The sequence below is a fragment of the Macaca mulatta genome, chromosome 15 (genome assembly GCF_049350105.2).
Source record: "Macaca mulatta isolate MMU2019108-1 chromosome 15, T2T-MMU8v2.0, whole genome shotgun sequence".
Lineage (NCBI taxonomy): Eukaryota > Metazoa > Chordata > Mammalia > Primates > Cercopithecidae > Macaca > Macaca mulatta.
Window position 1 is genome coordinate 60,695,327 of NC_133420.1, and position 11,818 is coordinate 60,707,144.

The 11,818-nt window shown below is 45.1% G+C and overlaps 1 pseudogene; it reads right to left on the reverse strand.

The window, feature by feature from the left end:
- Nucleotides 1-9,936: 9,936 nt before the first annotated feature.
- LOC144334617 (keratin, type I cytoskeletal 18 pseudogene) lies at nt 9,937-11,345 on the reverse strand (annotated as a pseudogene).
- Between the last annotated feature and the right edge of the window lie 473 nt (nt 11,346-11,818).

The following is an 11,818-nucleotide window of genomic DNA, read 5'->3' on the forward strand; positions in this document are numbered from 1 at the left end:
GAGTAACCTACATACTTGGGGAACCTCCTGCTGCCTGGGGTATAAAGGCTTTCTTGCGTTTGTGGCCAGGACAATCGAGGCCGCTTCATTAAAGAATAGTTTGGTGCCCTCTAGTGGCTGTCAGTAACAATGACAATCACTGCCCCTCTTCCTGGGCATCTGCTGAGCAGGACATTCAACGTGCAACTTTATTTCTAATTTTGAATCCAAACAACGGGCCTGGAGAGTAGGCAGTTTTATCCCAATTTTAGAAAGGATGAAATTGCTCAAGATGATTGAGGCTAGATTCAAACCCAGCCATGTTTCTTCTGCTCCTCTGTGTCAGCACTACTACTGAACACGTGGGCAGGCCTAGGCTGGACATTAGTGGCTTGCTCAAGACCGCAAGTCCGGTAAACCCCATGCTTGCTGTTCACCGTGCCAGGCTGCTCCCCAGAAGGAAAGCGGCATACAAAGTGCCCAAGGAAACTTCTTCCCTGTGGTAGCCTTTCTCCAGAAGGGGAACTAGGAGGAGAACTAGGGTGTCTCTGGGCCTTCCTCTGTACCCAGGCATATGTAGGAAGGAGGTTCCAAGAGACTCAGAGCTGCAGAAAACACATTTGATCCACTTGATTCAACCATGCTGTGCAACCGAGCCCCAGGAGTAAATGCGTGAATGAATGAATGAATGAATGGAGTGGCCTAGACACTAGGATGAGGACTATTGGCAGAGGCTGTGCGGGTCAGGGGTGGTTTTGCAGTTGTACTATAAAGAGATTGATCCCAATTTAATTTGAGGAATCCATTTCTATAGATCAGAGCAGTCCACAGATACAGAAGGCTGCTCCCGTGGGGGTGAACTCCACATCCCAGGGATATGTAAGCAAGTTGAGAAGACTTCAGTGGAGTTGTCGAAAGGGGATTTCGAGCCTGTATGTGTTTTGGTTTTGGGCTTTTTGTTTGTTTGTTTGTTTTGTTTTGTTTTGTTTGACACTCTGTTGCCAGGCTGGAGTGCAGTGGCATAATCTCGGCTCATTGCAGCCTCTGCCTCCCTGGTTCAAGTGATTCTCCTGCCTTAGCCTCCCAAGTAGCTGGGATTACAGGTGTGCGCCACCACACCCAGCTAATTTTTGTATTTTTAGTAGAGATGGAGTTTCACCATGCTGGCCAGGATGGTCTCCAACTCCTGACCTTGTGATCTGCCCGCCTCAGCCTCCCAAAGTGCTGGGATTATAGGCGTGAGCCACCGTGCCTGGTTGATGGCTCTCTGATTCCCTGATGGTGTCTAGAACTGAACACAAGCTCCAGATGTGGTTTCAGCAGACCCAAACAGCGGAACAAACACCTCCCTCGGTTCGGGCACTGCTTTTGTTCTTGTCACCTCAGGTCACCCATCTCTTTTCAGAAGCCATGTCACACTGTTGGTTCCCACTTAGTTTGTAGGACACCAAGGCCATCAGATTATTTTATGAGCCCTTCTCAAGAGCAATCTACCCTTACCTAACATGAAAATCATAGACACTGAAGGTAGAACATTGTCCTAGAGGTCATCTAAGGCCACTTCCCACACATGCAGAAAGAGACCCTTTCCTCAAATACCCTGTATTACTCCGTTCTCATATTGCTTTAAAGAAATACCCGAGCCTGGGTAATTTATAAAGATAAAAGAGGTTCAATGGACTCACGGTTTCACATGGCTGGGAGGCCTCACAATCATGACAGAAGGTGAAGGAGGAGCATTGGCACCTCTTACATGGCAGCAGACAAGAGAGCCTGTGCACTCTTCCACGTGTGCACACTTCCCCAGTGCCCTTTATAAAACCATCAGATCTCATGAGACGTATTCACTAGCACAAGAACAGCCGGGTAAAACCTGTCCCCATGATTCAATTACCTCCCACCGGGTTCCTCCCATGATGCGTGGGGATTATGGGAACTACAGTTAAATATGAAATTTGGATGGGGACACAGCCAAACCATACCACACCCTTACAGCATTTTTTAACTGAAGTGAGGAATTTGTATTTCCCTTTTTGTTCCATTCCTCCAAGAATGGATCTTGATTTTGTCGAAAGACACTTTAGTCATCTTTTCCAGTTCTGTGTCATTCATAAATTTGATTAGGACAATTTCTACATTTTTTTTTTTTTTTTTTGAGACGGAGTCTCGCTCTGTCGCCCAGGCTGGAGTGCAGTGGCGCGATCTCGGGTCACTGCAAGCTCCGCCTCCCGGGTTCACGCCATTCTCCTGCCTCAGCCTCCCGAGTAGCTGGGACTACAGGCGCCCACAACCGCGCCCGGCTAATTTTTTGTATTTTTAGTAGAGACGGGGTTTCACCGTGGTCTCGATCTCCTGACCTTGTGATCCGCCCGCCTCGGCCTCCCAAAGTGCTGTGTTGGTACATACTGGTTATGCATTCTGCTCATCAAGGTACCTCATAATCATTGTAGAAAATTTAGAAAATAGAGAAAGCATAAAGAAAACAATTAAAAACCCTGTGATATGTAGAATATATAAGGAACACTTACAATTCAATAATAAAAAGGCAAATAAATCAATTTTTAAATGGACAAAGGATTCGAACACATAATTATCTAAATAAGATATACCGATGGTCAATGTACACCTCAAAAGATGCTCAACATCATTAATCATTAGGGAAATGCAAATTGAAACCACCATGAGATACCACTTCTCACCCACCAGAATGGCTATAGTCAAAAAGATACGTGTTGGCAAAAATGTGGAGAAATTGGAACCCTCATATACTGCTGGTGGGAATGTAAAATAGTGCAGATACTTTAGAAAACAGTCTGGCAGTTCCTCAGAATGTTATAGAGTTAAATATTCCCCAGCAATTCCACTCCAAGTTCTATATCCGATTAAAATGATCATGTACATCCACGTAGAAACTTGTACACGGATGTTCACAGCAGCATTATTCATAATCATGAAAAAGTAAAAACAACCCAGTGTCCATCAGTGGAGGATTGGATGAATAAAATATGGTACATCCATATAATGGAATGTTGCTTGTCAATAAAAAACCAAAATATCATACAATACATATGAACCCTGAAAACATTATGCTAAGTGAAAGAAGCCAGACACAAAAGGCCATGTATTGTGTGATTCCATTAATGTGAAAAGTCAGGAATAGTCAAATTTCTGTCTATAGAGAAAGAAAGCAGATTAATGGTTGCCTAGGGCTGAGGAGGCTTGAGGGGAAATGGGGGTTTGACTGCTAATGCGTATGAGGTTTGTTTCTGGGGTGATGAACATGTTCTAAAATTGATTGTGGTGATGGTTGCACAACTCTGTGAATATACTGAAAATCATTGAGTTGTACACTTTAAATGGGTAATTTGTATGGTATGTGAATTATATAATTACATCTCAACAAAGCTGGGAGACACTACCTTTTATGAGTGCTTTGTGTAATCTCTCCAGTTGTGTTCTCACCAATGGTGGATGCAGTGTCAATCAGCAGCATTGGTTGGATATGAGTCCACTGCGGGCCAGCTCCTCTGCTGGTCCCTGGATGCAAAGGAATTCCACCTCAAGAAGTCAAGTGCATCTTGTATCATCCAGGGGAAATAAGCATCAGTATCATTATAATATAAGATGCAAGATTGGAAAATGGGTGTCCATAGAAGTTGGGGATGAGGGGCAAGGGATAAGCCTCAGAGGAGGGAAAAGATTACTTCCAGCTGAAACATTGGAAAAAGGCTTCAAGGAGAGGGAAATTGTATCCTTTCCAATAAGATTGTGACAGATGGTCATGGATGTGACCAGAAGGAGTCTAGATTGGACTTTAAGCTCCTTGAGCGGAAGACCATGGCTAATTCATTACTGGTCCTCAGCGCAGGACCTGGTTTGAAGAAGGTGCATAGTAAAGTTTGTGGAATGCTTGAACATACAAATGAAAGAATGAGTGACAATATAAACAAAAGATTTACAGGGAAAGAAAACAGCATGAGCAAAGCATGGAAATAGAAGGGCACAGGACAGGTCTAGAAAATGCAAACTTGTCCAGTGTAGCTAACGCATAAGGTTCATGATAAAGGTTTATGGAAGGAAAGTTCCTAAAGGGCTGCGGGTACCAGGTGATGGGAACTTACAATTATCTACAATTGGGAGTCAATAAATGATTTTTGAGCAAAGGAATGGGATGGCCAAAGCTGTACTTTAGAAAGATGGAGCTGTAAGCCTATGTGGAAGATGGATTAGAGGGGTCAGCCTGGAGTCTGGGAGACCAGTTCAGAGGCTACACAGGTAAAATTTGGGGGGGGCTAAACCAGGACAGTGGCAGTACAGCCAAAGAAGGAATTAAGGCCAGAGACACTCAACTTCTTTCCAAGCATTATAAAAACTACAAAAACTAGTGCATCTGGTGATAAATATTTTGCCCGTTCAACAGAACGATACGTATTAGAGGATACACTTGCCAATAAAAATATTAGTGGTTTGTGGTTTGAAGCTGCAACCACACTTGTTATAAAGGTAATTGAAAGGAAAACCCCCATTGGGGGTAATAAGAGAGGAGGAAACCACAAGACTATAACACCATTATGAGCAGAGTTCATCTACATAATGGGTGAACCCTGGACCACATTCATCCTCCCTTGGCCCTACCCACAATGGGCAACGATAACTCCAAGACTAAGCTTGAGGCAGAGACGCCCTCTCTGTTTCAAGCCACTTGGTTAGCCACGTAGGGTATTGGCAAGAATCTGCTCTGATTCCAGCTCTGTGCTAACCCATGCAGGACAATCTCTAGTGGAGGAAGTAAGAGGAGACTTGTTCTAATTCAGAGGCTTATAATTTGGTGGTTGAGACTATTAATGCTGGGGTTGGGCTGTGCGTGCCTGAACCCAGCTCTGTCACTTATTAGCTGCATGATCTTGAACAAGTTGCTTAGCATCTCTGTGCTTTAGTTGCCTCATCTCTAAGACTAGTGAATATGCTTAAAAACCACCTAGTATTACAGTAAGCACCATATAAGTGTTGCTATTGTTACTGTTATTATTACAATAAATAATGGCCAATGCTAGACAACCATGGAACGGGTTGTTCTCAAGTGGAGTGCTCCGCATCACCAAAGGCACACAAGCAGAGACAAGGTGGTTATAAGTTTCAGCTTTGGACTGTGAGTTGTCAGTGCTAAAAAGATATGCAAGCAGTCTTATTCAGTATTATTCATCCAATTTATTTAATCCCACAAGCATTTGCTGAGCAGCTACTCTGTGCTGGATACCATGCTAAGCCCTTGGAGATATTGGGATGAATCACACAGCCTTAGCTCTTAAGGACCTGAAAAACTAGTGCTGATGGCAGGTGGGTATCACTTCTGGTGGGCTAAGTGCCACAGCACCAGCACAGAGGAGGATCAGGGACAGCCAGAGGAGGGAGTCGGGCTTCCAAAAAGCTGCAACGGGAAGCTAGGGACCTCTGGGCATATTCAGGATCTAGGGATGCAGAGTGGGAAGACGTGCCCTTGCTGGTCTGTGAGTGGTGAAGATTTTGACATCCAGAGCTGATGGCCCTGTCCTTAGTTGAAGCCGTTGTACACTCCCACTCCTTACTGCTTTTGGAAAGACAAATCTCTTGAGTCTTCGAGATGATTTTGAAACGTCTCCGCGCACACATTTTGTTGATAGATGCTCCACTATGATGTTTTTGCCCGATTCTTTTTTTCCTTTTGGTTCAGGGAGGTTGAAATCTAAGTTTCTTCAGAAGGAGGATTTGTCTGGCTGATCACAGAAAAAAGAGACTGCATTTCCTGGAGTACTAAATGAATGTAGCTTAAGGCAACAGGATCAGGCTAATTTCTGTGTTGCTGCGTCCTCGTTCCAGAAAGATTCCCCACTTAGTGTGCTTCTTCTCACAGATGTTTCCCTGTTGGGAATTGATGCCAATGATGTTCAAAGTGACCACATTAAGAAGTAAAGCTCCAGGGAACCAGGAAAGAAATAAAAACAAAAAAGAAAGCCACACACAGGTACTATTTACTAGATAATAAAGACAAATGTGTTCATACCCTGTCATCTCAGGCATGAGTCACCCGGGTAACGCACTTAGAGAGCAGGCCCTGTTAGGAAACCCTGCCAAGTTTCTCACTCTCCTTTCTGGCCTCCATTCTTATCTTCCTGCTCTTTTTGAGGCTTCGGTGAGGGCTTTCAATTCTTTCTGTGCTTCGTTAAGTATCCCTCTTTGAGCCAGGACCACAGGTGTGTTGGTAGGTGAGGGAAGTAGAAAGCAGGAAGATAAATGCAATCACAGGTTTCCCCGAGACTGAATCAGGAGAGGCAAGAACACATCTACTGCTCTGTTTTCCTTGCCTGTTTTCCTTTTGTGCCCTGACCAAAATGACTCATGCTGCTTTGCTCTGGGCAGGCCCTCAAGCCTGGCACCCTGTGGGCTACATGGATTCGGGCACGCATTCTTCATTTCTCCAAAGGAGTCATTTTAGCTCGGTTGACTAACAATGCAGACCCAACTATACGAAACTTGCTAACAAAGGTCAGTACACCAAAGAAGAGGGAGTTACCAGCAAAAGAAGACCACAGTTACAAAAGCTGCCAAGAGTTACAGAATCTACGGCCTGTATGGCATCTGAGCTGTAGGTCACATTCTCCAGCACTGAGGCTTGGAATGCTTTGTTGGGGAGGAGATTCTCTGGATTAATTATTTTCAAAAGGTTACCTTGGGGGAAAACTGTGACCTTGCCCTCTAGAAATATTTCACCACATCAGGATTATTAGGGCTGTGGGGACCATAGGGGCCATCTAGTATGCGGGCTCTCAAATTTGGCTGCCCATCAGAATGATGTAGGGGGTGGGGGTGGGGCTTTACAAATCCTGATGCTCAGATCTCACTCTGACCCCCTGACATCAGAATCCCTGGGGGTGGGGCCTAAGCATTGGTATTTATTAAACACTCTGGGTGCTTCCCGGTACAGCCAAATTTGGGAACCTGTAATCTAGACTCTTACCATTCCAAGTGTGATCTGTGGTGCTGTAGCACCACCAGAGATAATGCCATTTCTTATTAGACACACACATTCTTTACTGTAATGGTAGACACATGCCATTATTCATTTGTTCAAACTCAGAATGTACAACTCCAAGAGCAGCCCTAATGTAAACTGTGGACTTTGGGTGATGATGACGTGTCAATATAGCTTTATCAGTTGTAACAGATGTATCACTCTGGTTGGGGACGTTAATAATGGGGGGGATATGTATGTGTGGGAGCAGGGAGTATGTGGAAAATCTTTGTATCTTACTCTCAGTTTGACTGTGAACTTAATATTATTCCAATGATAAAGTCTAAAAAACAGAAATGCATATTTTGGGTCCTACCATTAGACCTACTGAGTCAGAATATGTATTTAACAAGTTACAAGAGACTTCTATGTGCATTCGAATTTGATTTTTCCTTTTCTTGAAAGATTGAAAAATCTGGCAACAAGGGTCCCAAATTCTTTCTTTAAAACCACCAGCTGGAGTTGTACAGTAGCTGTCCTCTTTAAAGGGGATCTCCACACTCCAGTTTGCCTCAGTTTCACAACTGGCTAGGTTCTTTAACTTCTATTACCTACCTGGGCCCGGAGAGATATTGAGGTTTTTTTTTTTTTTCAATTGTGATATGATGTACCTAAAGTAAAACTGACCATTAGTGACATGTGGTACATTCACGATGTCGTGCAACCATCACCACCATCTAGTTCCAGAATATTTTTATTGTCTCAAAAGGAAACCCCTTATCTATTAAGCACTCACTCCCTGGTTCCTCTTCCTTTCAGCCCATGGCAACTACTAATCTGCTTTCTGTCACTGTAGGTTTGCTTACTCTGAATGTTTCATGTAAATGGAATTATACACTCTGTAGCATTTCATGTCTGGCTTCTTTCACTTAGCATAATATTTTCAAGGTTTATCTATGTTGTAGCATGTATCAGTACTTCATTCTTTTTTTTTGGCTGAATAACATTTCTTTTTCTTTTCTTTTCTTTTTCTTTTTTTTGTTTTTGTTTTTGTTTTTGTTTTTGTTTTTTGAGGCCGAGTTTTGCTCTGTCGCCCAGGCTGGAGTGCAGTGGCGAGATGTCCACTCACTGCAAGCTCCGCCTCCCAGGTTCATGCCATTCTCCTGCCTCAGCCTCCTGAGTAGCTGGGACTACAGGCACCTGCCACCATGCCCGGCTAATTTTTTTTTGTATTTTTAGTACAGATGGGGTCTCACCGTGTTAGCCAGGGTGGTCTTGATCTCCTGACCTTGTGATCCACCCGCTTTGGCCCCCCAAAGTGCTGGGATTACAGGCGTGAGCCACCGTGCCTGGCCAAATAATATTTCTTTGTGTGGATATACTCTATTTTGTTTATCCATTCATCAGTTGATGGGCAGTTGGGTAGTTTCCAGTTTTTGGTTATTGTGAATAGTGCTATGTGAACATTTGTGTGCAGGTTTTTGTTTGCACACCTGTTTTTAGTTCTTGTGGGAATATACTCATGAGTTGAATTACTGACTCATATGGTAATCCTATGTTTCGTGTTTTGAGGGACAGTCAAACCGTTTTCCACGGCAGCTGCACTAGTTTACATTCCCACCAATAACGCATGAGGTTCCATTTTTTTTTTTTTTACATCCTTGCCAATACTTCTTTTCTTTTCTTTGTTTTATTTTTCAAAATTCTAGCCATCATCATTAAAGACCATAAAGGCCACTTTGATTAAGTCTCTTTGGGAGGTATGAAGGCCATCTTCTAGTTTTTTAAGTTTCTTTCAGATGTTGGGGGCTGACTGGGAAATGAAGTGTAAATGGGTAGGTAGATTCTGCCCTCATGGGTATCAGGGCTTAAGGTGGTATAATTAGTTATGGCCCCTGAAATGAGGGAGAAGAAAAGAGCAGGATGTTCATTGGGGCCTTGTGTGATGTCTTTTATCTTTTCATAGTTTACAGCCTTAAGGGCAGCTTTATCCATGCCAGTTAGGAGGCATGATATTATATGGCTTCGTTTCTGTCTGTCTGAGGAAACTGCCTCATAATCCCAATTGGGGTCAGTTCTGGGGACAGCTAGGGTCCCTATAAGGTTATGGGCAGCATCTTGTTGGTGGAGAGTGTCTGCATAGGCTTGGGTGGCTGTCCAGATACATTCCCTGTCCTCCGGGGTGAGGGAGGAGGAGAGGATGACATAAATGTCATGCCAGGTAAGGTCATAAGATTGAGTGACATACAGAAATTCCTTGCGCGAGGAAATGGGGTCTGTGGAAAAGGAGCTGAGTCTCTTTTTAAGCTGGGAGAGGTTGGCTAGGGAGAAGGGAACATGAATTTGGACTATACCTTCGACCCTGACACCTTTCGCAAGGGAAGGACTTTGGAAAACATTTGGTTGTGGGAGTGACCTTTGGCAGAAGGGGGTTGGGTACAAGACCGGGTGTGTGGTGGAGAAGGAAGGTTGGGATGGAGGACCAGGATAAGGGGGTGGGGGAGAGGAGCCGAAGGAGAAGGAGGAGGGGATGGTGGTGGGAGGGGGACTGAGAGAGGGGGGTTTGTTGGCAGGGTTGAAATCAGAGAAGGAAGGGTTGCCTGGAGGTGTGAGGTGGTATCTCACTGTGCCTTAATTTGCATTTTCCTAATGACTAATGATGAATATTGTTTCATGTGTTTGTTGGCCATCTGTACATTCTCTTCAAAAAAATGTCGATTTAAGTTCCTTGCTCATTTTTAAATTGGGTTTTCTTTTTGTTGTTGAGCTGGAAGTGTTTGTTATAAATTCTGGATACTAGATCCTTATTGGATATCTGATTTGCAAATATTTTCTCCCATTCTGTGGGGCTTTTTACCCTCATTTTCTTCATAGTGTTCTTTGATGCAGAAAAGTTTTTAATTTTTTTTTTGACCTCTGAACTTTTTATTGGCCTCCTGCTCCCCAAAGGGTATCCTACTTCTGCTGGCTTAATGTCTCAGAACTTTGGTGTCATTGGTCAGCCACCACTTTGCCATCCACTAGCCAGCTTGTGGTGGTCTTTTGGATGGTTTGCATGGAGTTGCTGCTATCCAGGGCATCACCGAGATTGAAGTCCTCGCCATCTTCCAGCAGGCAGCAGTAGGCGGTGCTCTCAGCCTCCAGCTTGACCTTGATGTTCAGCAGGGCCTTGTACTCTTGGGCCTGGCATTGTCCCTCTGCCCAGGTCTGTGCCAGCTCTGACTCCAGGTGCAGCAGGATCCCATTGAGCTGCTCCCTCTGCAGGGCATAGCAGGCCTCCACCTCCCTCAGGCTATTCTCCAAGCTGGCCTTCAGATTTCTCATGGAAATGTCGATCTCCAAGGACTGGACTGTATGTCTCAGCTCTGTGAGCATCATCCCAGCAGCTCCAACCTCGGTGGACTGCGTGGTGACCACTGAGGTGCTCTCCTCAATCTGCTGAGACCAGCACTTGTCCAGCTCCTCTTGGTTCTTCTGAGCCAGCTCGTCATATTGCGCCTGGTATCTGCCATGATCTTGTCGAGGTCCTGAGATTTGGGGGTATCTACCTCCACAGTCAACCCAGAGCTGGCAATCTGGGTTTGTAGGCCTTTTACTTCCTCTTCATGGTTCTTCTTCATGAAGAGCAGCTCCTCCTTGAGAGCTTCAATCTCTGTCTCCAGCTGCAACTGAGTGACATTTGTCATCAGTGACCTTGTGGAGCCCATGGATGTGGCTCTTCACAGTCTGGCACATGGCCAGCTCTGTCTCATACTTGACTCTAAAGTCATCAGCAGCAAGACTGGCATTGTCAATTTGCAGAACAATACAGGCATTGTCCACAGTATTTGTGAAGATCTGAACCCTCAGGCCCTCAATGGTCTTGAAGTAATGGCTCCAGTCTCTGACCTGGGGTCCCTTCTTCTACAGGTGCTCCCAGATTTTGCTCTCCAGCTTCCGGTTCTTGGTCTTCAGGCTCCTCACTCTGTCCAGGTAGGAGGCCAGGCAGTTGTTCAGGCTTTACGTGGTCTCCTTCTTGTTCTGGATGCCCCCCATTCTTGCCAGACCCCCGACCACTCCCGCGGCCAGGCCCTCAGAACCCATGCCACTCAGGAAGCTGGTGGAGCGGGACACGGAGATCCAGGAACCAGAGCCCCCTGCGCCTGCATAGACAGTGGCTTTGCTGCTGACCAGCCAGGCACTGTAGCCGGGCGCCTGGACAGAGCCCAGGGACTGGTAGTTGGTGGAGAAGGTGGAGCGAGTGGTGAAGCTCATGCTGTCCAGGGAGGAGAGTGAGAGGACAGGACTCAGGCTTTGCCGATGACTTTAATTTTTTTTTGAGACAGGATGTTACTATGTTGCCCAGGCTGGAGGGTAGTGGTGCCATCACAGCTCACTGCAGCCTTGACCTCCTGAGATGGGTTCTTGTTACATTGCCCAGGTTGGTCTTGAACTCCTGGGCTCAAGCAGTCCTCCCGCATTGGCCTCCCAAAGTGCTGGGATTACAGACATGAGCCACTGCACCTTACCAACTATTATTTTTTTTAATAGTGATGGGGTCTCACTATGTTGCCTCAGCTTGTCTTGAACTCATGACAAGTGATTCTCCTGCCTTGGCCTCCCAAAGTGTTGAGAATACAGGTGTGAACCACTGTGCCCAGCCTAGTTTTTAATTTTAATGAAGTCCAGTTTTTTTTTCTTTTGCTGCTTGTGCTTTTGGTGTTATGGAATTTGAAATATTTTCACCTGGGAAAGATCGATGGATAGGGAGAAAGAAAGATCTGAGGGGAAGGGAGATGCGGATGGCTTGAGATTTCTATCTCCAATTCAACCAGAAGATTTCAGCATGTAACTGCTTTATACAAGGTTTTG